Here is a 26,810-nt window from a genome sequence, read left to right on the forward strand (position 1 = left end):
CCCCAATGGTACACAGATGGCAAATAAACCGACAGGGGTTATGACACTACTAACACTGGTTCACAAAATGAAAAAATAATTCCTATAGTTTTCCCTAACCATAACTTCTTTACTTGTGCATGACATCCTTTACAGACAGTCCGTTACCTCTTCCGGACCGCCCGCCGCAGATATACTGCGGCAGGCTGGCCCTCCTGTGCGAACCGACGTAGCCCTGCGTTGGTCGCGTGCTTGCAGCTAGGGGCAAGCACTCGGCAGCGGGGACACCGATGCAAGGGGCCGGCAGGTCCGATTGCCGCCAGGCAGTCACGATTGCTCCCTGTTGAGAGAGAAGGACGGTCAGCTATTGAAAACACAGCTGACAGTTCTTCTCTCTGGAATGATCACAGAGCGCCTGTGATACTGCTATATAGGATCACAGGTTTCTGTGATCATTTCAAAAGCCCATCCTCCATACAGTTAGAAACAGTCCCCTAGGCTTACATTTAACCCCTTGATCACCCACTGTGTTACCCCCTTCCCTGCCAGTGCCATTATTACTGTTACAGTACATATTTTTAGTACTGATTACTGTAGTAATGTCACTGGTCCCCCCAAAAGTGTCCAAAATGTCAGTTAGGGGTCTGATCTGTCCGCTGCAATGTCGCAGCCCCGCTAAAAATCTCCATTAGTCCCGGTTCACACTTCCACGATGCGGGAACGCTGCGAATACGCAGCGTGTTCCCGCATCGCATCCGCACCCCTGGCAGTTCACACTGCCATATGCGATACGCAGGGGGTGTCAATTAAAAGTTAACGACACCCCAAGTTCGCAAAGAATTGGATCGCACTAGTGTGAACCACCATGCGATCCGATTCTGCTGCGGATAAAAAAATGGGTCATGTGCGTGTTTAGTGCGATTGCGGTGCAAATTCAGCCATACAATCTGTATGGCTGAAATTTGCACCGCACAGAGATCGCATGTAATTTAGGAGCAGTGCGCTTCGAATTACATACGATCTCTGTGATCGCACTAATGTGAACCGGCACTTACTAGTAAAAAAAAAAAACAAAAAAAAAAACAATAAAAATGACATAAATCTTTCCCATAGTTAGTAGACGCGATCATTTTTGCACGAACCAATCAAAATACGCTTATTCCGATTTTTTTTACCAAAAATATGTAGCAGAAAACAATTTGGCCTAAAATGTTAAAAAAATTTGATTTTTACATTTTTGGGGGGGGGGGGGGGGGGAATGTTATATAGCATATATATTTTTTTTTTTTTCAGAATTGTCGCTCTTTTTTTGTTTATAGTGCAAAAATAAAAATCGCAGAGGTGATCAAATACCACCAAAAGAAAGCTCTATTTGTGGGGAAAAAATAGGGATCAATTTTATTTAGATACAGCATCGCACGACCGGCAATTGTCCGTTAAAGTAACGCAGTGCCGAATCGCAAAAAATAGCCTGGTCATTAAGGGGGCAAATCCTTTCCGGTCCAGAAGTGGTTAAACCTTTCCAACATTATAGGTGTTATCTTGATGCAACATCCAACATACAGTATATTATTCATCTCCCCCCCCCCCCTTCCATCAGTGCTGTGGCTGGGGTGCTCATATCTTCCAATGCAATAATGTCCACGTAAAATCAAATATAGCAACTCAGTCCTGCAACCCATGCCAGGGTCCTGCTGTGGGGTAACTCCACCAATACACTCCTAATTACATCTTTACATGTATGGTCCTCACTGCACTCTTCCCATGATTGCTTGACCACAAGACCTGACTTCCTACTGAATTTATTATCTTCCAGAATGACAGGAAATGATACATACAGTGGAAGACATGCCACAGAACACAACGTTACCCAAAAACACACAAAACATTACTCAACAGGATTATTACTTAGGCACCTGTCTACCAGCTCAAGCGTGAATGAGGGCTAAATGCGCGATACATGTGTTTTTGCGACTGAAGAATTCTCCTCCTCTAAAACTGCTTTCCTCCCCTTGCCCTGCTCAAAAAACTAACTAAAGCTTCATACACGAAAAAAAAATGAATTGTAAAACACCCGAAAAAAATGCTCCAAAATCAGAAGGAATATGCTCTGCTCAGGTGTGAATTCAGGCTTAACCACAACCAAGTACATATACTGCGGCGGTCAGCCCCGGCCAGGCAAAGTGACGTACCGGTATGTCACTACCCTGTCACTCGCTTGTGAGCCAATAGCGGGCGAGCGCGCGCCCGCTGAGGCGCGCGCCCGCCCCGGCTCGTTCCCTAACAAGTCAGTGCGTGTGACCGGCGGACCCGATGTTCGCCGGTCACTCGCGATCGTTCGCCGGGAAGGGAGAAAGGCAGGCGGCTAATGTAAACAAGTCGCCTGTCATTCTCCCCTGTGTAAAAATGGAGAACGGACGGTTCTATTATGTAGGACCGTTGATCTCTGTTTTTACACTAGTAGCCATGTCCAATCACAGTTAGAAACACGCCCCTAGGACACACTTAACCCCTCCCTCTCCAATACAGTTAACCCCTTCCCAGTCAGTGTCATTTTTACAGTAACAGTGCATATGTATAGCACTGATTACTGCAGTAATGTCACTGGTAACCCCAAAAGTGTCAAAAATGTCAGTCAAGGGTCCGATATGTCTGCCGCAATGTCGCAGTCCCGCAAAAAAAATCGCAGATCGCCGCCATTACTCGTTAAAAAAAAACACCAAAAATGACAAAAATTTTTCCCTTTGTTAGTAAACGCGATAACTTTTGCGCAAACCAATCAAAATATGCTTTTTGTGATTTTTTTTACCAAACATATGTAGCATAAAACAAATTGGTCGAAAATGTAAAAAAATTTTGTTTTTTACATTTTTGGGGGGGGAATTTCATATAAAAAAATGTGAAAAATATTGTTATTTTTGCAAAATTGACGCTCTTTTTTTGTTTATAGTGCATGATCAAACAATCGCACAGGTGATCAAATACCACCAAAAGAAAGCTCTGTTTGTGGGAAAAAAGGACGTCAAATTCGTTTAGGTACAGCGTCGCAAGACCGCGCAATTGTCTGTTAAAGTCACGCAGTAAAAAAATCGCAAAAAACCCCCTGGTCAGGAAGGGGGTAAAATCTTCCGGGGCTTAAGTGGTTAATATAGAACTACTATAGATTATATCATATATAGGTGACTACTGCACCCTCCAGTGTTATCCAGCTGTTTGTAGGTCCTCTTTGACCTCTGAACAATAATATGGTAATTATGGAGGTTTTTCTTTCTCTTCTGTTACTATTTACTACAAATCGACCAGATCCTGGTTTAATTAGCATGGGTTAATAAGTACAATATCTCAAGCCACTGGCGTTTGCTACATAAAACATTTCATGCACCAATAATGTTCTTCTATAAACACAGTCATGCAATATTAATGTGCACAGCAGCTACAATAACAAATTTGATATAAAGAGACCCAGAGCAGGGTGTAGTTGATATATTGTGATGCGGGGAAGGCCATAATACATTGGCTGAAATTGAATTTAGAGCATGGTGAGATAGTCCATGATAAATGGCGGCTATACGCACTCTCTCTCTCTCTCTCTCTCTCTCTCTCTCTCTCTCTTCCAGTACAGTAAGATAAAGCCAATGGGGTTTTCCTAGCAACCATAACACAGGGATTCCTCCCCCTCCTCCTCCCTGGGCTCACACTGATTAGCAGTGAAGCGGCAGCGCCTCATCCACCGTGTCATCATTCATGACACATGTTGTGCTTTTTCCCCTCTTCTTCTGCAAGTGAGTCATTAACACCGAAAAGAGCTTATGTGCAGGACGCTCATGGGAATGGCCATGGTATGTGACATTTATAGGACTAATAACTACACATAATAATCAGAAGAATATCAATATTTGCCATTGGCCTGTTAAACCAGCCCAATTCATGTGTAAAGAAGTAGCTGCACTGTCTAATGCAGGAGTCTCCAAACCTTTCAGTATATACTGTATATATGAAGATAGAAAAAAGATAACACTATACTAGTGTATCTACCCGCGCCTCGGAAAATGTTTTGTTTAAATATAAGATAAAAATATAAAAATGTGTGTGATTAGTGAGATATAAATATAAAAATATATATTGTGTGGCAGCAGCTGTAGATTTAAAATGGATGATAGAAAAATAGCCCAGGCTATATACAGCGCTTGCCGCAGAAAAACAATTAACTTAATGTATGTGAACAATGTTGAAAACTTATCTTTACAGTATAAGTGAAAATGCAAATCAATTAAACACATGAAAATTAATAAAAAGTTCCAAGGAATTGATAAATAGATAAATAAGTCTTTTCCAGTGGTGATCAATATATGTGAATAAAATAAATGTAAAATTCAATAACTAAAGTCTTTTCAAGTGGTGATCAGGTGCAAAGTGCTTCGTGCTCAATAAATAAAAGTTTGTGACTTTCGTGACGTGGATTCCTCTTTTCCTGTGGCTTGTGGTAGAAATAAACGACTTACCAGAATTGTTGGGTCCTATGTGCTGTATAGCACTAGGACCTACAGCGCTTGGAGGCCGTTCAGGCCGGATTGGGGATCCCCTTTGTGGATGATCCTGGTGGGATACAGGTTAGGTTCCTCCTTACCCGATCTTGATGCTCAGGATATGGGGTTAAAAGAAAGGCTCCAGATAGGCTCACGAAAGTCACAAACTTTTATTTATTGAGCACGAAGCACTTTGCACCTGATCACCACTTGAAAAGACTTTATTTATTGAATTTTACATTTATTTTATTCACATATATTGATCACCACTGGAAAATACTTATTTATCTAGTTATCAATTCCTTGGACCTTTTTATTAATCTTCATGTGTTTAATTGATTTGTATTTTCACTTATACTGTAAAGATAAGTTTTCAACATTGTTCACATACATTAAGTTAATTGTTTTTCTGTGGCAAGCGCTGTATATAGCCTAGGCTATTTTTCTATTATACTGTATATATGTTTTGTTTATTTTACAAATATTCTGAAAAAAAAATTACTTTTATCAATGAATGAGTCCTTCTTTACATTCTTTATAGATTCCCTATTAGAACCCCCCTTACATCCGTGTCTCCTTATTTTAGAGCCCTCCCTTATACCAGGGCTCCATCAGAGTCTCCTCTTACTTTAGAGTCCCTGCTTACACCAGGGCCCCCTTTAGAGCCCTCTTTACATATGGGGTCCCCATCAAAGCCCCCCCTTACATTAGAGTCCCCTTTGTTTTTAGGTCCCCCTTACCTTAGGATCCCCATTTGGGTTCACCTTTATATACAATGACCCCATCAAAATCAAATCCCCCCCTTTTCATCAGAGTGCCTACCTACATCTGGGCCTGCATCAGAGTCTCCCCTTACATCAGGATCACCATTAGAGTACGCCCGTACATCAGGGTCCCTTATTAGAGTCCACATTACATCAAAGTCCCCTCGGACCCCACCAGAGTCTCCATTATGTCAGAGCTCCCCTTTACATCAGTATCCCCATCAAAGGCTCCCTCACATCAGAGTACCCATCAGTGCATCTGTGTTCCCCTTGTGTCAGGTTGAAGCAGAGACTCTGCTAATCTGAATCTTCAATCCGTACATGGGGATAGGCTACTGATCCTAGCTGCAGAACATATTAAATCTTGAAGAGCAGTGGTCCTCAACTCCGGTCCTCAGGGCCCACTAAAAGGCCAGATTTTAAGTATTACCTTGGGGAGATGCAGACTAAAGTACTGCAATCACTGAGCAGCAAATTATATCACCTGGGATGTATTTCAGTTATCTTGCAAACCTGGCCTGTTAGTGGGCCCTGTAGGCCAGGGTTGAGGACCACTGTTGTAGAGGGCTGGATGTGGCCCGTGGGCCATAGTTTGGAGATCCTTGGTCTAATGACATTCGTAGCTAATGTAGCATACATTGTATGCATATGTATGTGTGTGTGTGTTTGTGCATGTGTCTTTTAGGCATTTTAATGCTTGAATGTTTTCATTTTAGTCACTGGAAAGCTAGTTTCTAGGGCAAGGAGTGGTGAGAAAATTGTGCGAAAAACTTGCTTCTTCAGGAATTTTCCAGGTGCTTTCATTGAAATAAACAAAAACATACACATGTGCCCCGAAGAATCTTGTGTTCTTTTTCGGGCTTTGAGTGAAAAGACACTCGGGCATTAACATACACCGTAGGAAACAATGGGAATCCTCATGTCAAGAGTCAGAAAATTCAAGTGTGAACAGGCTTCATGAGTCATCTTACACTAAACTGATCATTTTGTTTTTGGTAACTGCTTGAGCGCTAAACCATCTATCTCTTGGATTTTCTACTGTTGAGATTTCTGCACTTGAGTTTCTGGCTTTGGAAACCTGCTCTGGCAATTATGGGGGGTCCCTAATTTCCCTATTGAATTTTCATCTTTTATAGTACTATGGGGAATGTTATGGGAGGTGTTGGGACATGCCCCATGGACAGCAACACCCAAAACTTGAGGGCAGGCAGTAATGCAGTATACATTGCACTGTACTGTGTGCATTGGATACCTCATTTAGGTCTCTTTTCTTTTTTGGCATTGTACTGGAGGTGAGCACAAGAACAGTACTGATGTCTACATTCTATGTTCTCTCTGGCTCCCAAGTCTTGGCCATGTGGGTTTCCATCAGAAATGATAGGAAATTTTTGGTGATCTGATCAATGAACTAAAGATCAGGTGCCAGTCCATTCTGCGAACTGGGCAACTTGGAAATATGTACAAAGGAGATGACCGCACACCAATCCTTAGGAAATCTTGAAAGCTTTATTCCATAAAATCCATGTCCAGCATCAGATAAACATCAGATAAACTTGATACAAGAGGACAATAGCAGCAAAGGACAGAAGCACCACCTAAAGACTGAAGAAATGTGTGCTCTTACAACAGTAGATTGTTTGATTTCCTCTTGTGATCATAAAATGTTGATTTACGGTATCTTTTTTTTGCAATGGCAAAAACCTGCTTCCTGCACTCACAGAAGGAAAGAGATGGGGGGAGAGATGCAACTGAAACCCATTGTTGCCATAGCTGCATCTCTTCTCCCCACAGCACTCAGGAATCCAATGCTGCAATAAATGCACATGTCCCCAGGTTTTATCTGTATTAAAAACAGAGCAAGTACAGAAAAAAAACTGTTGATGTTCCAGAAATATACAGTAAGTAGCATGCTCCTACCTTCTTCTTTGATATGACAAGATACGCAAGATACACAGCAGTATATACAGTATTTATTCCAAAGCATGTGGTGTCAGCCCTGCCTACTTCTTTCCTGATGGATTAGAAAGAATACAAAGCTACCACTTCACCATCATCACCACTGTACCACCACCACCAATGTACATTCAAAAATAGAGTGGTGGAAATGTATTTCTAGAGGGTAGAGATAGGCTGGATGTTCCCCGAACACACAAACTCCCAGGGTGCTCTGCGGGAGGTTCGCCCGTCGATGAGTGCCCCATAATGCACTGCGCGATTGTATGCTTTAGCCAATAACAGCACAATGTCCTGTCAGAGCCATGATAGGCCAAAGGCAGGGTGCCTTTAGCCAATCATGGCTCTGGGGCTAAGTCCACGCCCCACACTATATAAGACTGCTGTTGACACAGCAGCCATGTACAGTGTGTGACAATAGAGATTAGGCAGGTAGTTAGTGGATAGTGTGTTGAGTCAGATTAGTGCAGTCAGTGTATTGTAAAGGTATACCCCACTATATGTTGTAGTCCTGGGTCCCCTCTCGGTGCTCCCCAAAGTTTTGTGTCCCTGTCACTTATAGTTCACGAGCAGTGCCATACCAAGCTGACCAAAATTTTACATAAACACCAATGTTAAAGACGGGGAGCAGTGCCATGCCAAGCTGACCAAGATTTCCCATAGATGCCAATGAGCGCTGAAAGCTGAAAATTGGTCTAGGCAGGAAGGGGTTGAAAGTGCCCTGTAGTTAAGGGGAACCCAATGACAGAATTAATAAAAAATCGGCATAGGGTCCCCCCAAAATCTATACCATGCCCTTTGAGCCTGGTATAGATTTTAAGGGGAACTCTACACCAGAATTTAAAAAAAAAACAGCGTGGGGTCCCCCTCAATAATAAAACCAGACCCTTATCCAAGCATGCAACCGGGCAGGTCAGGATAGGGGGGGATGTCACATGACGTCATGTGACGTCAGAAGGGAGCGGTGACACCGCGTGACGTAACCAGGTGGCCTCGCCCCATGCCTATAAAACAGCTGTCAAAGCAAACAGCAGGTAGCCTCAGAAGAGGTGAAGCGCTTTTTAAATGTTTGCTTTTTTTTGGGTTGGTGGGCATTGTGATTGAGGATGGATTTACATCGAGGGACACTATTTTTTTTTCTTTTTAATAAAGGACTTGTCAAAAACTGTTATATCTGTTTTTTTTCCTTTTTTACATGTTTTTGGTGAATGTGTGGGGGTACGATGTACCCGATACCCATTCCCATTGGGGGGCGGGATCTTTCAGATTCTGATAAGCCCCCCCCCCCCCCCCCCCCCCGCAGACCACCACAACCACAGCCCAGGGTTGTCGGGGAGAGGCCCTTGTCCCCATTAACATGGGGACAAGATGCTTTGGGGGGCACCCCAAAGCACCCCCCCATGTTGAGGGCAAGCGGCCTGATATGGTTCAGGAGAGGGGGTGCTCGCTCATCCCCCCCATCCTAGCCTGCCAGGCTGCATGCTCGGATAAGGGTCTGGTATGGATTTTGGGGGGGGACCTCACGCCGTTTAAAAAAAAAAAAAAATTTCCTTTAGAAATATCAGTATTGCTGCAGCTGGCTCCAAATATCGTACAGATGCGCCACTATACAGGCACATTAAAGGGACCCCCCCCCCCCCCCCCAGGCACTATATTTAAAGGAATTTTTCATTTTTATTGTTTCACATTAAGCATCATTAAAATCACTGCTCCTGTAAAAACGATAGTTTAAAAAAAAATATTTTTGCATTGATACATGTCCCCCAGGGCAGTACCCGAGTCCCCATACACTTTTTAAGGACTTTTGATTTTTCATGTTCGTGTCCCATAGACTTTAGTAGAGTTTGCATGTTCGCTAGAACTTTTTCCCTGTTCGAGATGTTCTGGTGCAAAACGAACAGGGGGTGTTTTCGGCCCATCACTACTAGAGGGACCTGAAGGATTTCCCCCATTAATTACCAGGCCATTTTTTGCGATTCTGCACTGCATTACTTTAACGGACAATTGCGCGGTCATGAAGCGCTGTACCCAAATACAATTGATGTCCTTTTTCCCACAAATAGAGCTTTATTTTGGTTGTATTTAATCATCTGTGCAATTTTCATTTTTTGCGCTATCCAAAAATGCAGATTTTTCTATTTTGCTCTTACTGAAGAATGCACGGCACTCATTTACACACCTGTGTGCATAGGCACATTACAATGAATGGGCTGTATTTTAGCTCAGAAAAAAAAAAAAAGCTGTACTGAGCTTTTTTAAGCTGCAGTGTGCAAGAGGCCTTAGTCTGCATCCTAGCAACAGAAGAACACCAGGCAGCAGAAGCAGCCTGCATCCTAGCAACAGAAGAACACCAGGCAGCAGAAGCAGCCTGCATCCTAGCAACTTAAGGACAACAGGACCATTTGCACTGTACTACTGTAAACATGTAAACGATGCTCAAACGTTCCATGCATACAGAGTATTTTTGCTACTTACTTTTGCCAGCAAGATCCTGCATACTAGCAAATGTATTTTTGTACGTCTATATGCATGAGCCCTTAATAAACATTTAGTCCTTGCATGTTTGGGTGGGGGTACTGCTAGTGCTACTGCTGAATGACTGATAAAGAATAAAGTCAGGTGGTCAATATAACAGCCAGGCAGCCAACATCTTCAGGACATCAATAAAAGCAGCCCCTGTTTCCAATGGTCAGTCTCAGCAGCCAATCAAAGATCAGCTTGCAGCGTTTTTCTGTAATGTACTGATATAAGCTGTTTTAAAGGCGGCCATACACTATACAATCTCTGTATAATCCTAGTTATGGTGGCGACACACGCTTTCATTTTTTTTATCTGACTGTTGTGCAGTTTGATCAAAAGGATCCACAAATAATAGAATTTACATAATTTTCCTTCCTATCAATTTAGACCCAATTGGATTTGATTAAACTGAGACAATCAGACAGTGCAAAAAAGTATTGCATTAGTGCAGTGCAACTGCACTGGATCGCACAAAAAGAAATGCATGCACTACTTTTAAAAATGCACTGCAACTGGATTGCATGGTACTGCGATACCCAGTGACCCGCTGCAGGCAAGCGCACTGCGTTTGTGATCTGCGTTTGGCGTATCATTATCAATACATTGACACCCACAACATATCTCACACCAAGTGCTACCTGAACGCAGTGCATGAAATGCGCATGGAATGTAAGTTTCCAGCACTGCATTCTTGTGGGAACACGCCCTTAGGCTTGGTTTACATTAGTGCAGGGTGCAGGATGATGCCTTCCCGCACACAAAAAAGCAGTTTAGGAGATGCGTGGGGTACCATTAGTCTGGTTTCCCACTGGGAACGGCACTGTAATAGGTGGCTTTTCCGTGGCCACATTTTTCTGAAAAGGTGCAGGGACCTTCTCCCTGCGTTTTCAGTGAGCACAGCAGTCCAACTTATATGAATGGGTGGCTGTGCTCAATCAAACAGGCCTGCAGGGAAACTGCGTAGATGTAAACCAGGACTGAGGGCTGGCTTACACCACAAAAAACACACTCCAGATCTGTTCCAGATGTGTTTCTGAATGCACGTTTTTAACGTGTTTTTAATGCATTCCCGTGCATTTTTATTGTGTTTTTTTATGTTTTTCTCAATGCATTCCAGGTGCTTTTTTCTTTATTTTTCCTGTTTTTCACCCATTGTACTGGGGTCCAGTGCGTTTTTGATGCGATCGGTGCATTCCGGTGCATGTTTGATGCATTTTACCTCATTCCAGTAAAGTCTTGTGCAGGAAAACTGCAGCATGTTCTACCTTTTTTTCTGGAACCAGAATGCACTGGAACTGAAAGCACTGGTGTGAACCAGTGTTAATTTTGGCAGCAAATTTCAATTTAGTTTTAGTCTTAGTCTTAGGACTAAAATGGCATTTTAGTTTTAAGCCCCGTACACACGCACCGATTGTTGGCCATACATTTTCGGCCAACGTCCGATCGGCCGATTGTCGGCTTGTTAGTATGATGCTTCCGACAACCGACTGCGACTTTTCGGCCGAACAAAATCTGGTGTGCAGGCTATTAAATTTTTGTTGGCCATCAGCAGAACGGCCGATTGTTCCTCAGTCAGTACAGATTTTGGCAGACAAAAATCAGATGAGTAAGACTGGGCATTCTCAGAGAAGAAAAAACACACGAAAAGTAAACCAGCACAGGACATCACTTCTGAAGTCTAGAGCACATTTCAACCAACACAACAACACTGGACAAAAGACGGCCGATCGGTCGGCCAACAATCTGTGCGTGTGTACGAGGCTTTAGTCCCATTTTAGTCTTCTGCAAGTGTTTTAGTTTTAGTCATATTTAGTCGACTAAAACTCCAGTACATTTCAGTCGACTAAAACATCTTACATTTTAGTCGAATAAAACGTCCTACATTTTAGTCGACTAAAATGTAAGATGTTTTAGTCGACTAAAACGTACTGGAGTTTTGTGCTATTATTACAGGCTCTGGATGGAATTGTGTTGCCGATATAGAAATGGCCAGCAGAGGAGTAATTTTGATGGTGTCAATTTTTTATTTAGTTTTAGTTATAGTCTTAAGACTGAAATGTTATTTTAGTTTTAGTCGTATTTTAGTCATCTGAATTGTTTTAGTTTTAGTCGTATTTTAGTCGACTAAAATTGTGTTAATTTAGTCGACTAAAACGTTTTAGACGGTTTTAATCGACAAAATTAACACTGGTGTGAACTATGCCATTGAAAATCATGTAACCTATTTTCAATGCATTTTGGATGCAGAAAAAAGCGCTGGAACACATTTTATGACCGAGCCCTTAGGGCCAGTTCAAAAAAACGCAGTCCGGATGTGCTTTTTTACTCATTTGCGGGGGGGGGTTGATGGGTTTTTAATGCTTTCCAGTGAATTTTTCTCCTTAACAATAATGGCTGCTTCACACCACAAAAGACATACTCCAGATCCATTCTGGATGTGTTTCTGCAGGTCTCATTTTAGTGATTTTTTTCACGCATTCTGGTGCGTTTTTATGCATTTATATGCATTTATATGCGTTTCTGGATGCATTCCAGATGTTTTTTTATTCTTTTTCTCTTCCTCCTGTTTTTCTTTTTCACTATACTGGGGTCTGGTGGCTTTTTAATGCATTTGTGATACATTCCAGTGCCCTCCGGTTAGTTTTTGATGCGTTTTACCCTGTTCTAGTACAGTTCTGTGCAGGAAAAAATGCAGCATGTTCTAATTTTTTTTTTTTTTGCAGCGCCCTGGAACTGACCAGACTGGTGTGAACTATGCCATTGGAAACCATATAAACGACTTTTCCAATTTTTGATGCAGGAAAAAAATGCACTGGACTGCATGTGGTGTGAACTGGCCCTAAATGGGGACATGTGCGTTCCGGTGCATTTTATGTGCGTTTATATGCGTTCCAGTATGTTTTTGATGTGATTTAGCGTGTTCCGGTATCGCTCAGTGCAGAAAAATGCAGCATGTTCTACTTTTTTTTCTAAAACTGACTGCACTGGAACTGACAGCATTTGGTGTTAACTATGCTATTGAAAACCATGTAACCTAGTTTCTATGCATTTTGGATGCAGAAAATTAAGCACTGGAATGCATGGTGTGAACCGGCCTTGAATGAGGACATGTGTGTTCCAGGGCTTTTTTGTGCATTTAGGTGCGTTCCAGTGCATTTTTGATGCGTTTTACCACGATCCAGTACAGTTCTGTGCAGGAAAAATGCAGCAAGTTCTACATTTTTCTCTGGAACTAGAATGCAGCGGAAATGACCACACTGGTGTGAACTATGCCATTGGAAACCATATAACCTACTATGTGGTGTGAACTGGCCCTAAATGTTCTGTGCAGGAAAGATGCAGCATGTTCTACTTAAACAGAGTGTATTCGAGGCCGAATCACACCACATGCAGTCCAGCACGTTTTTTTTTTCTTTTTCTGAATCAAAAAATGCATAGAAAGTAGGTTATATGGTTTCCAATGGTATAGTTCACACCAGTGTGGTCAGTTCCGGGGCGTTCAAGCACCAGAAAAAAAAAAAAAAAAGGAGAAAAGTAGAACAAGCTGCATTTTTTCGGCACTGGACTGTACTGGAACGAGGTAAAATGCATCAAAAACGCAACGGAATGCACTGGAACGCAACAAAAATGCACCAGATCCAAGTACAGTGGGAAAAAAAACAGCTGGAATGCATCCAGAAATGCAATAAAAACGCGCATGCAGAAACGTATCCAAAACGGATCTGGAGTGCGTTTTTGTGCCAATAACCAGCCCTTAACCGGCTCCGGACCGCCCACCGCATATATACTGCCCTTCTGCGCGAACCGATGTAGGGCTACATTGGTCACGCGCCTGCAGGTAGGGGGCGAGCACACGCCACCATTTGCGTGCTCCCACCCCCACCCCCACTCAGCAGCGGGGACTCAGAAGCACAGGGCAGGTGGCTCCGACGGCACCCACGATCGCTCCCCGCTGAGAGAGAAGGACGGCAGCTGATGTAAACACAGCTGACCGTTCTTCTCTCTGGAATAATCACAGAGTTCCTGTGATCCTTCTATATAGGATCACAGATCTCTATGCTCATTCCATAAGCCACGCCCCCATACAGTTAGAATCACTCCCCTAGGCTCACATTTAACCCCTTGATCACCCACAGTGTTATCCCCTTCCCTGCCAGTGTCATTATTACAGTAACAGTGCATATTTTTAGCACTAATTACTGTAGTAATGTCACTGGTCCCCCCAAAAGTATCAAAAATGTCAGTTAAGGGTCCGATCTGTCCACCGCAATGTTGCAGTCCCGCTAAAAATCGCAGATCGCCGCCATTACTAGTAAAAAAAAAAACAATAAAAATGACATAAATCTTTCCCGTAGTTAGTAGATGCGATAACTTTTGCGCAAACCAATCAAAATACGCTTTTTACCAAAAATATGTAGCAGAAAGCAAACTGGCCTAAAATGTTAAAAAAAATTAGATTTTTAAATTTTTTTGGGGGGAATGTTATCAGGGCTGGCCCAAGACATTGTGCTGCCTGGGTCCGAGGATGAAATGCTGCCCCCCCCCCCAAAAAACAAAAAATTCACGCCCTCCAAGAGGCCCCCACATTCTGTAGGACTATGAAAGCAGTCAGAGGAGTGTGAGTGTGTACGGAGTGACAGCAAGAGCATGACAGAGCAGTAGACACTGGGCAGACGAGCGCACCAGGCTTTCTACTGTCTATAGTGCCACAGTGCCCTGCAGGGCTGCGAGCATGCTACAGGAGAATGCAGTGCTGCGGGCATGGTACAGGAGAATGCAGGGCTGCGGGCATGGTACAGGAGAATGCAGGGCTGCGGGCATGGTACAGGAGAATGCAGTGCTGTGGATATGGTACAGGAGAATGTAGGGCTGCGGGCATGGTACAGGAGAATGCAGTGCTGCGGACATGGTACAGGAGAATGTAGGGCTGCGAGCATGGTACAGGAGAATGCAGTGCTGCGGACATGGTACAGGAGAATGTAGGGCTGCGAGCATGGTACAGGAGAATGTAGGGCTGCGGGCATGGTACAGGAGAATGCAGTGCTGCGGGCATGGTACAGGAGAATGCAGTGCTGCGGATATGGTACAGGAGAATGCAGTGCTGCGGGCATGGTACAGGAGATTGCAGGGCTGCGGGCATGGTACAGGAGAATGCAGGGCTGCGGGAATGTTACAGGAGAATGCAGTGCTGCGGATATGGTACAGGAGAATGTAGGGCTGTGGGCATGGTACAGGAGAATGCAGTGCTGCAGACATGGTACAGGAGAATGTAGGGCTGTGAGCATGGTACAGGAGAATGTAGGGCTGCGGGCATGGTACAGGAGAATGCAGTGCTGCAAACATGGTACAGGAGAATGTAGGGCTGCGAGCATGGTACAGGAGAATGTAGGGCTGCGGGCATGGTACAGGAGAATGCAGTGCTGCGGACATGGTACAGGAGAATGCAGTGCTGCGGGCATAATACAGAAGAATTCAGGGCTGTAGGCATGGTACAGGAGAAAACAGGGCTGTGGGCATGGTACAGGAGAATGCAGCGCTGCGGGCATGGTACAGGAGAATGCAGGGCTGCGGGCATGGTACAGGAGAATGCAGGGCTGCGGACATGGTTAAGGAGAATGCAGGGCTGCGGACATGGTACAGGAAAATGCAGGGATGCGGACATGGTACAGGAGAATGCAGGGATGCGGACATGGTACAGGAGAATGCAGGGCTGCGGACATGGTACAGGAGAATGCGGGGCTGCGGGCATGGTACAGAAGAATGCGGGGCCGTGGGCATGGTACAGGAGAATGCGGGGCTGCGGGCATGGTACAGAAGAATGCGGGGCCATGGGCATGGAACAGGAGAATGCGGGGCCATGGGCATGGTACAGGAGAATGCGGGGCTGCGGGCATGGTACAGAAGAATGCGGGGCCGTGGGCATGGTACAGGAGAATGCGGGGCTGTGGGCAAGGTACAGGACAATGCGGGGCAGCGGGCATGGTACAGGAGAATGCGGGGCTGCGGGCATGGTACAGGAGAATGCGGGGCTGCGGGCATGGTACAGGAGAATGCGGGGCTGCGGACATGGTATAGGAGAATGCGGGGCTGCGGACATGGTATAGGAGAATGCGGGGCTGCCGGCATAGTACAGGAGAATGCAGGGCTGTAGGCATGGTGCATGAGAATGCGGGGTGTGGGCATGGTGCATGAGAATGCAGGGCTGTGGGCATGGTGCAGGAGAATGCGGGGCTGCGGGCATGGTGCAAGAGAATGCAGTGCTACGGGCATGGTAGAGGAGAATGCGGGTCTGTGGGCATACTACAGGAGATGCAGTGCTGTGGGCATGTACCATGCCCGCAGCACTGCATCTTCTGTAGTATGCCTGCAGCCCCGCATAATGGCAGGTAGTGTGGCTGTGTGTGGAGCAGTCTCACTTACCTGTTCCTAAAGGGCGCCTTAGGATTTAAAAATGACGCCGCCCGGAGCCAAAAAAGAGGTCCGCGGCTGGCCTGACATGCACACTGCGCATGTGCCGCCGCCGCTCTGTAAAGTCCGTACATGTTCGGCTATTTCCGGAAATTATTATTTTTTTAGCTAGCCGAAGAAGAGAAGAGGCGGTCAGGGGCCGCCCCTCTCTAAGTGCCGCCAGGGTCCCATGGTCCCACCGGGACCCGTGGTAGGGCCGGCCCCTAATGTTATATAGCAGAATGTGAAAAATATTGTTTTTTTTTTTCAGAATTGTCACTTTTTTTTGTTTATAGCGCAAAAAATAAAAATCACAGAGGTGATCAAATACCACCAAAAGAAAGCTCTATTTGTGGGTAAAAAGGACATCAATTTTATTTGGGTACAGCGTCACACGACCGCGCAATTTTCGCAGTGCCGAATCGCAATATATGGCTTGGTCATTAAGGGGGAAAATCTTCCGGTCCAGAAGTGGTTAAAAAAAGGCAACACATTTAAAAGGCACACCAACACATTATAACGCTTTACAAAAAATGCAATACAACGCAGATGTGTTAACGCATGCGCTGTAGTGTGAATATACCCTAAATGAGCCCTATGGGGGGATTGTACAATCCCATTGGAGCATGCGTGGTGGAAGAAGATTGTACAATCCCATTGGAGCATGTGTGGTGGAAGGAGATTGTACAATCCCATTGGAGCATGTGTGGTGGAAGGAGATTGTACAATCCCATTGGAGCATGTGTGGTGGAAGGAGATTGTATGGTGCATGGTCAGGAAAGCATTGTGTAGTAACACTTAGTATGGGAGGATTGGATTACCGGAGATGTCTCTTATTTATGGAAGAACGCGCGTTTCTCCTCCGCCATGCTGATCACTGAGCGTTCCTCCGGGGAAAACAAGGCAGACCCATTCACAGCTGGCCGTGCCTTGTAACCCAAAGTGCTCCCCATCCTCATCCCCATCCTCATCCCCATCCTCATCCCTATCCTAATCCCCATCCCCACCCTCATCCCTATCCTCATCACCATCCTCATCCCTATCCTCACCCCCATCCTCATCCCTATCCTCATCCCCATCCTCATCCCTATCCCCACCCTCATCCCCATCCTCATCCCTATCCTCATCCCCATCCCCACCCTCATCCCTATCCTCATCCCCATCCTCATCCCTATCCTCATCCCCATCCCCACCCTCATCCCTATCCTCATCCCCATCCTCATCCCTATCCTCACCCCCATCCTCATCCCTATCCTCATCCCCATCCTCATCCCTATCCCCACCCTCATCCCCATCCTCATCCCTATCCTCATCCCCATCCCCACCCTCATCCCCATCCTCATCCCCATCCTCATCCCTATCCTAATCCCCATCCCCACCCTCATCCCTATCCTCATCCCCATCCTCATCCCTATCCTCACCCCCATCCTCATCCCTATCCTCATCCCCATCCTCATCCCTATCCCCACCCTCATCCCTATCCTCATCCCCATCCTCATCCTCATCCCTATCCTCATCCCCATCCCCAGCCCCATCCCCATCCTCATCCCTATCCTCATCCCATCCTCATCCCTATCCCCACCCTCATCCCTATCCTCATCCCCATCCTTATCCCTATCCCCACCCTCATCCCTATCCTCATCCCCATCCTCATCCTCATCCCTATCCTCATCCCCATCCCCATCCTCAGCCCCATCCCCATCCTCATCCCTATCCTCATCCCCATCCTCAGCCCCATCCCCATCCTCATCCCTATCCTCATCCCATCCTCATCCCTATCCCCACCCTCATCCCTATCCTCATCCCCATCCTCATCCCTATCCTCATCCCCATCCTCATCCCTATTCTCATCCCCATCTCCATCCTCATCCCCATCCTCATCCCCATACTCCTCCCTATCCTCATCCCCATCCTCATCCCTATCCCCATCCACATCCTCATCCCTATCCCCATCCACATCCCTATCCTCATCCCTATCCTCATCCCCATCCTCATCCCTATCCTCATCCCCATCCTCATCCCCATACTCCTCCCTATCCTCATCCCCATCCTCATCCCTATCCCCATCCACATCCCTATCCTCATCCCTATCCTTATCCCCATCCTCACCCCCATCCCCATCCCTATCCTCATCATCATCCCCATCCTCATCCCCATCAGACAGGTGTGCCATCAGCGGCCAGCTCAGGGTTAACCCATCCTTAGCCGGTACACCTGGCTGGGAGGAGGGAGGAGGGAGGGGAGCATTGAAGTGTGCTGTGGGATTGACAGCTGATGCTGGTATGAGAGGGTTAAAGCTGTTGTGAGCCTAGGATTCCCCGGCCCCCTCTCCTCTCCTCTCCTCTCCAATCCTCCCTCCTCTTCTCCTCCTCGGGATTTCTTGGCTTTGGAGAGGAGCACACTTGCCGATCTGTTGCTGCTGTCCTTGGTGATGCAGAGCTCAATCCAATTAGCTTTCACCTCTAGATCCTCTGAGCCAGATTGTAGAGCTCCAGCCCGGTGTATCTGTCAGTCTTGTGTGTCTGTGTATGTGTGTGTGTGTGTGTGTGAGTGTGTGAATGTGTGACCATGTCTTCTCTGCAGTTCAGTCTCTCCAAGCTGGGCTGAGCTGCTGTCTTGCTCTTCCATTCCACAATCCAGCCGCAGCACACAGCAAGTCCCCATCCTCATCCTCCTCCACCCATGGAGAAGAAGAAGAAGACCAAGTAGAAGGTCCATGGCACCCCTCTGCCCTCCTCCAGACTTGTAGAGCCAGCAAGACATGGGACAAGAACATCTGCTCCAGCTGTGTGGGAAGTGTCTTCTGCAGAACATCTAGCCACCTCTGGATTGGAGATGAACCCAGGGCTCTTGGGGGGTTCCCAGCTTCTCTTTCATCCACTTTAAGCAAGGTAAGTACTAGACAAGGGGGTCCCCCCCCTGTACTCCACAATGCTTCTAGATCTCAAGGAGGCTGATCAGAAAAAAAAGGGACCAAGTTAAAAAGACTTAAAGGGCAGCTAAAGCTTTTCATGTTCACGACGACCATGTTGTGTTCAAGTACGGCTCCTGTGGTTTTTCCGAAAGTGTGCTGAAAGGATGGAGTGTATTTGTCACTGTCATAAGTGCTAGCTATTGTAAACAAGCATGCCTGCACCCAATCTATTATCCATGATAGGAGATGTGTTTATTTATTTTTATTTTTTTTGTGTTATTATGCATGCACTGTGACTTCAAACAGCCCTCCATGCAATATAGAAAATGTATTGTATCATCGAACAGTTGCAAGTCAAGAGAGCTGAATCCCCTGCTCAGGACTATAGAATTAGATCCCTTTATCTGTCATCCAAAGCAAGATTAAAGCCATCTCCGAGTAGGTGACACACAAAAGTGTTTGTTTTACTTAATGACACCATGATGAAACAATGTTCCGTAGCGTAGCATCATCTATAAATACTTGTATGAAGAAATCGACATACAGGGTTTTACGTACCTACTGCTGCTGTAATCCAGGCAAATCAAGTTATGTAACGTTTTAATCTTGAAGAATGTCTCTTTTTTTTTTTGGAGGTTACACAACGAAAGGTTCTTCGCCTGCTTCATTCTCTTTTATGATGCTAAGACTTAAAAGACTGGGTGGATCCTTAGCAGATAACCATTTAATGAAAGTTCAATACTAAAATGTAAGACGAAAAGAAGGCTAAAGGAGAGATGATTTCCGATCGATAATAATCCTATCCTGTGCTGCTAAAGAGCTAGCAGAGCTCGGCCAAAAAAGAAATAAATAACTAAAAGACAGCACAAAATGTACCGGTCTATAAAAAGTTTAACAAGTGTGTGGCTTTGTGTAACCTAATGGTGGGATCTGTCATTTCTCAAAGGGAACAATGGGCCTACCTTGCCTGGCAACCTTTTGCAGGCCTTTAAGGCTTTTTACCTTTGCCACATGAAGGTCCAGTCAATGAGCTCCTATGGTCATGGTTGGGCTATGACCTTCTACGAGAGGTGCTCTTTACATATAACTGCTGATTGCATTTGAACCACACCAAACATTTACTAGGAGAGCCATTGATTCTTCATAAACCAAGCTACTAACAACACATCCTTCGGAATACGAGAGAGAAGTGTATATACTGTTGTAAGAGTATGAATTCATCACCCACATTGGCACAAGGTGCAAAGACCAATTGTGGTCAGTGACCAGCATCAGTATACAAGATGTTAGCACTAAGATGTCTAGTGGTGGATAGACTGAAAACGTATTAAAATAAACCGCAGGCTGTATGGCGAAAAGTGTGCAGACATTGCAAGTGTGTGTGTTTCCAAATATATATATATATATATATATATATATATATATACACACACACACACACCTTGATCTTGATTTAGTTATGCAGTTTATTTTGGTTGGCCCTGTTGTTGCAATGTAAGAATAGTGGGGGAGATTTACTAAAACTGGTGCACTTAGGATCTGGTGTAGCTGTGCATGGCAGCCAATCAGCCTCTCACTTCACCTTGTTCAGTTAAGCTTTGGCAATAAAACCCAGAAGCTGATTGGTTTCCATGCACAACTGCATCAGATTTTACACTCTCCAGTTTTAGTAAATCACACCTCTTGCTTCACACCTCATGCCATTCAGAGAACATCTTGTATTTTTTTCACTGAACGCAAGGTGTTCTCTGATTGGATAAGGCGGAGAGTTTCTTTGCAGCTTTGCACCACATTTTGCACTCTCCAGTTTTAGTAAATAACCCCCCATTGTAATTTTAAGTGCCCATTCAGACAGGGGCGGCACGACTTGCTGGGGCGACCTGTGAAGTCGCGGTGCACCGCGACCTCGGCGCGACATGCACGGACTTCATATAATTGAAGTCAATGCAAGTCGCCTCCAGGTCGCCCCAAAGTAGTACAGGACCCTTTTTCTAAGTCGGAGCGACTTGTATCGCTCCTATTAGAACGGGTCCTGTGCTAATCAATGGCAGGCGACGGACCGCGACTTGTCAGGCGACCAAGTCACCTGACAAGTCGCGCTAGTGTGAATGGACCCTAAAGGTGTCAGAAAGTTTCTGAAGTTCTCACTTTCAAGCAAGTTGCTTCAAGTGGTGTTGTAATAAAATGGAACCCAACCGATACCATTTAGAAATAGATATCTATCGATTCTTCAAATGCATTTGGTTATATTAGTAAATTTGCCTTAAAAAAATAAATAAATAAACGTTGCCCTGTTAGAATCTGCTTTAAATTGAAAACAGGAAAGCCTTTAGAAGCTGGAAAGCTTGCTCATAAAATGACTATAATGCAGAAAAGGTGCAATGACAGGTGCAATGGTGTGTCACAGCGGTGCCTGGTGCAATGACATTGAAGGACAAAGTGGAAAATTGAATTTGTAGAGTATATTAGGTTTGTTTTTAGAGATTAAGAAATACCATCACCCCTTGATCTAGGATTATTATTGGTTGCCAGTTTCCTAATAGGGAATGCTACTAGCTACTAGAATGCAGTGTTATTAGGTGACACTCATGCTTGGCTTTATTGTTACAAAACACTTGTATTTCACTCGTCCTTAGTCAGGTCTTTTGCAGGTCACCATGTGGTTGGCCGGGTCAGATATGGTGTCTAAATGCCTTTCTGTCATCTATGTTTACTGCTGGTAATGATTTTTCTTCTAGGTCATTTACAAAACCAGTAGGGTGATGCATTCAGTCTTCCAGGGAAAGGATGAAGAGCCTGAAACCAATACATAATGGGAACTGTCATATATAATACGGACTGGACTAGGTTAAGATCCATGATTTAGCTTCTTTTAGGCTCATTTAGCAGGATGGCAGGGTCAAGTATATCATATAGTTTTGATATATCGGAAATCTGTGCCTATGCTGGTGTAGGTAGCTGCTTCTCTTAAAGGCCCCAAGAAACCAACACTTGTTCAGATGGACCTCTTTATATCACCATGGAGCTTACATCCATAAAACACAACACCGTATGAGGTCTTCCTAATAACACAGCTCAACTGGAAGATGTCTAGACTCCTTTTACTCATCTACTCCGCACTTTATCCACAGCACTTTCACCATTCACATTGGGCTGGTTCCAAGAAAGAGCTCATAGGCTATTGGCACCATAACAGTTAAAGCGGTATTAAATCTAAACAATATATATATATATATATATATATATATATATATATATATATATATATATCATATTGCAGCATAACAAATCTTAAATGTAGTGGCTGTGTTAGCTTTCTTTTTTTAGGTTTCTGTTCCTTTATTTTTTCGTAGAGATCTGTCCAGGAAGTCTGTTATTTTCCAACTTACTTTAGCAGACCAAGCTGGCCAGCAAAATAGGCAGTTAGAGGTTTGAGACAAGCCATTTACCACTGATAGGTGTGCTTACAATGATCGGCTTTTATTCATTTATATAAACCCTTTGCAGGCGGTCCCCGGGTTACAAACATCCGACTTACAAAAGACTCCTACTTACAAATGGAGGGAGACAACAAGAAGTGAGAGGAAATCTCCCTCTAGGAAGGGAAATTCACTTCTGTAAGAGTTACTATGGGAAAAAGGTGTCTCCACTGAACCTTTATCACCAATCCTTGTTCCCACAACAACCCAAAATGTTCTAAATACAATTGTCATATGGACAGAAAGTTGAAAGGTGAAATCTTCTGAACAGGGGTACAGACCGCAAAACAATTGGTACAGGGATGTTAACCCTTCCCTATGCTATCCAAAAAATGTAAAAAATTATTTTTTTGGCTGGAGCTACACTTAAAAAATGTACCTGTTCTGACTTGTATACAAATTCAACTTAAGAACAAACTTACAGATCCTATCTTGTTTGTAACCCAGGGACTGCCTGTAACTCAAAAGGAAAAAAAAAATGTTTGCTGTAACTGATTATAAAGCGTGAGCTGGAGTTGGCTTCAATTTGTTTGTGTATTTAAAGCGGTAGTAAAAAATAAAAAAAATAAAAAATTTTCTCTCTGCAAATTTACCTTCCTAGTGGTAGTGTGGCTCGGGGTTAATATACAGTGCCAAAACCGGTAACCCCGAACCACACTCGGGATTACCACACAATCACACTTACCTTCCACTGCGATCCCCCACCATCTTACCCCGCCGTCCACCCCTGCCGCCCCCCCCACCCCCCTCTCCCACCGTTCTCCCCCACCGTTCTCCCCTGCCGTCCTTCCCCGCCGTCCTCCAGCCATCCTCCCCCATCCTCCAGCCATCCTCCCGCTGTCCTCGCTGTGTTATCCGGGCAATGCCGTCACCTGTCTTCCGGTTCCCTTCCCTGCGAGCGCCGCAACGCAGGGCGGTGGAACCGGCGGGAAATTCAAAAAATAAATAAAACAAATGATATGATGCAGTGTAATCTGTTAGGATTACAACTTTGTATCAAGCCATTTTAGCACAGCTTTTTACCCAGAGGCTTTTCCAGTCCCCTGCCTGTACTTTTGTGGTTCTTTGTGCCTGAAAAATTGAGAACGACCATGGCGTCCAAAAAGATTTCTTTTAGCCCAAAAGCGCTTTTAGACGATCTGGAAAACAATGACAATGAATTGGAATTATTTGAAGAATTGAGCGATAGTGGTTAGTGGGAAAATTCGTAATCAGGCACTGAAAGTGACGACAGCGACGATTCTGCGACTGAGGTCAGCGATGTGAGAACTTGGTGTTCTATTGACTGCGGTACGGATCAGGCAGTGCCCCCAAGATTCCCATTTACTGGAGCACCTGGTGTGAAAGCTGACGTTGACCACGACAATCCCTGGGCATACCTACCATTATTTCTGACTGGCGAAGTTATTGAAATAATGGTTACCGAGACAAACCGGTACAAAGAGCAACAATTGGCTACGCATCTCGAGTTTGCAAGATGCAGAAATTGGGAACCAGTGACCAAAGATGGTATTTGAATAAAATGTATTATTATTATATTATAATTTATGATTTCATGTTTCAAACTTTATAATACCCGGGATTTCTACTAGACTCTTGTTTGGACAGATTTAAGTGAGTTATTCCTAAGAATTACAGGCCTAAAAAATAAAACAACAGATTTCCACGCAGAACAATGTACCGCTTTGAGATAAAAAATTCTGACATAATCAGACCGCCAGGGAGGTTAATGTTGTAATGTGCTAGTATGCATTGCAAACTAGCACATTATGAAAGACTTACCTGAAAACGAAGCCCTCCAGCGGCACGCTATAGGCGCTTCCATCTTCACCCAGTCTTCCTTCCGGGTTCGCGGGCAGCCGCCATTTAATTGGCCGAGCCAACAAGGTCATGGTTGCAGCACGGCTCTCTCTATTCTCAATAGAGGGGACACCATCCATTGAGAACGCTGTGCTCATGCGCTGGTGACGCCACTGGAAAAGTAAATATCTCCTAAATGATGCTAGTTTAGGAGATATTCACAGTACCTACGGGTAAGCCTTATTATAGGCTTACCTGTAGGTATAAATAAGAAAAAGCTTTACTACCACTTTAAGTCTGCTAGTACATTTAACACTACCCCACCCCCCAGACTGACAATGCTACTATGTGCTGTGCCCCTTTTGCTAATTCATCCCGAGTGGGGGCATTCGAATACAAGAGGTGTGTTACTGGCCACATCATCAAAAAAAAAACAGAGGGAAAAAAAACCTAAAAAAAAGAAAACAAATACAGCCACCACCTCTAATGTTTATAAGGTGTTGGCTGGAGTTTATTTTTATTTGTTAGTTAATTCCATTTAAAACTGCATCTAACACTAACCTCTCCCCAGATAGACAATGCTGCTGTACAAAGGTGTGTCTGTTGGTCCTCCGTCCAGAGTGGAGACGCTCTAGGATAGGAAGTGTTTTGCTGGCTGGATCGCTGGGTGAAAATGAAGGGAAAAAAACGTGTTTTTGGATTTAGTACCATTTTAAACACACAATATGGGACTGGTTGTTTTTTTTTTTTGGGATGTAATCAAATGAACCTGCTCATTGGTCTTTGGATGGTGAGATCCATGCGGATACAGGGGGATCATGCAGATAGGGGCTAAAGGATCAGAGTTTTGGGAACTTCATTTGCACCTGTCATAATACTGTATATCTATTATTCTGTACATGCTGGGAGAGCTCAGAATACCTCCATATGGACAGCTTAGCAGCAGCTCACCTGTCTATATCAGGGTGTCAAACTCAATTTCATTGGAGGCCACATCAGCATTATGGTTGCCCTCAAAGAGCTGGTTGTATCTGTAAAACTAGTTGTCCAGAGCACCCCCCCCCATTACATTAGCTGTCAAGAGCCCCCCCCCCCCCCCACCATCAGAAGTTAAGAGTCCGCCACCCTCCCTTACATCACATTACAACCCCCTTACCTTGTGTGTGCTGCTGCCAGGAAGAAGCTGGAGGAGATGAGAAGCATAAAGTGAAGGGTCTGGAGGACTATAGGGGGGCTGGAGTCAGCTGCTGGAGCCTGCTGATTGCTAAGACCGGGGAGGCAGAGATGAGGGGGTGTTGCGGCTGCACAGAAAGGTGCAGGATATGTAGGAGGAGTTCTGTTCTCCTCTCTGCTGCTGACTGCTGAGACAAGGTGGGGGTGGAAATTAGGGGGTGCCGCAGCTGCAGGAGATGTGCAAGGGCCACATTAAATGGCCTGGTGGGCCGCATTCAGCTTCTATTGATGGACATGTGTCTAGGTTCCGCCAAACAGTTATAACAAGACAGCCATTCAGTAGGCAAACCAATAACTGAGAGGCGCAAAAGAAATGAGAATAAGCAAATGCGCAGACAACAGTCAGATTTTAGTTTACTGAGCTCAGGTCATTTAACTCCTTTCCGCTCAGTGCCAGCATCCCTTTATTAGGGTCTGTACACCCGGAGGGGCTAGAAAGATCAGTGATCATATGGCCACTGTGATTGTCTGTCACAGGAGTTACATTTTTGATCCCGCCAGCTTCCAATCTTTAGAGAGGATTGAGAGCCGTCTTTGACAGCTCAGTCTCTGTGCTGGGAGCACACAGTGAATGCACTCTCAACACAGAAACATCAGACTTCCAGTAATGCATATGTGCACCCATAGGTATGCACAGGGGGTATGCCAGGTGTGCCTGGGCACACCCTAACCACTACGTGCAGATTCCCCCTACTGCCCAGGCTTTCCCCCATGTTGCACCTTTTCCTCCAGCAGTGCTGCTGGTTTCCCTTCCCTTCTCTCCTCTTCCCCTGGCTGCTATGGGGGATGTTTAGAATAGAGGGTGGTGGAAGGGGCTAGTAAATATGTAATTTACCAGCCCCCTCCTTTTTCTAAATACACAGTGAACACACTCACTGTGTTCATTCATAACTGAAGCATAGGAAACTATGCTTCAAAGCTACTATGCTTCAGCTATGTTTCCTATGCTTCAGTTTGTGAATGAACAGGAAGCCACTCAGCACAGAGCACTTCCTATTCATTCACTGTCCAGTGCAGCTGCAGAGAAAGGCATGTGTGTTTGAGCTTTGGGGTGCACACCCTAATGCAATAGGCTGCACACACCTCTGCGTGCACCATTCGGATGTTAAAGCCCACCCATTTGCTGCTGCACATATGTGTTAATACAGGCGTCAACCTCTTAAGATATGATTGATTCCTGATTACTTGGGATACA

General features: G+C 44.9%; 1 protein-coding gene across 1 annotated transcript in view; it reads left to right on the forward strand.

The window, feature by feature from the left end:
- The first annotated feature begins 18,541 nt into the window (after window positions 1-18,541).
- KCNB2 (potassium voltage-gated channel subfamily B member 2) overlaps window positions 18,542-26,810 on the forward strand; it is a 362,577-nt gene continuing 354,308 nt past the window's right edge. The window contains exon 1 of the mRNA XM_082258708.1: window positions 18,542-19,080. The gene's annotated coding sequence lies outside the window, so the exon portion shown is untranslated. The remainder of the gene's footprint in view (window positions 19,081-26,810) is intronic.

Source organism: Pelophylax lessonae (assembly GCF_965119305.1).
Source record: "Pelophylax lessonae genome assembly, chromosome: 5".
Classification (NCBI taxonomy): Eukaryota; Metazoa; Chordata; class Amphibia; order Anura; family Ranidae; genus Pelophylax; species Pelophylax lessonae.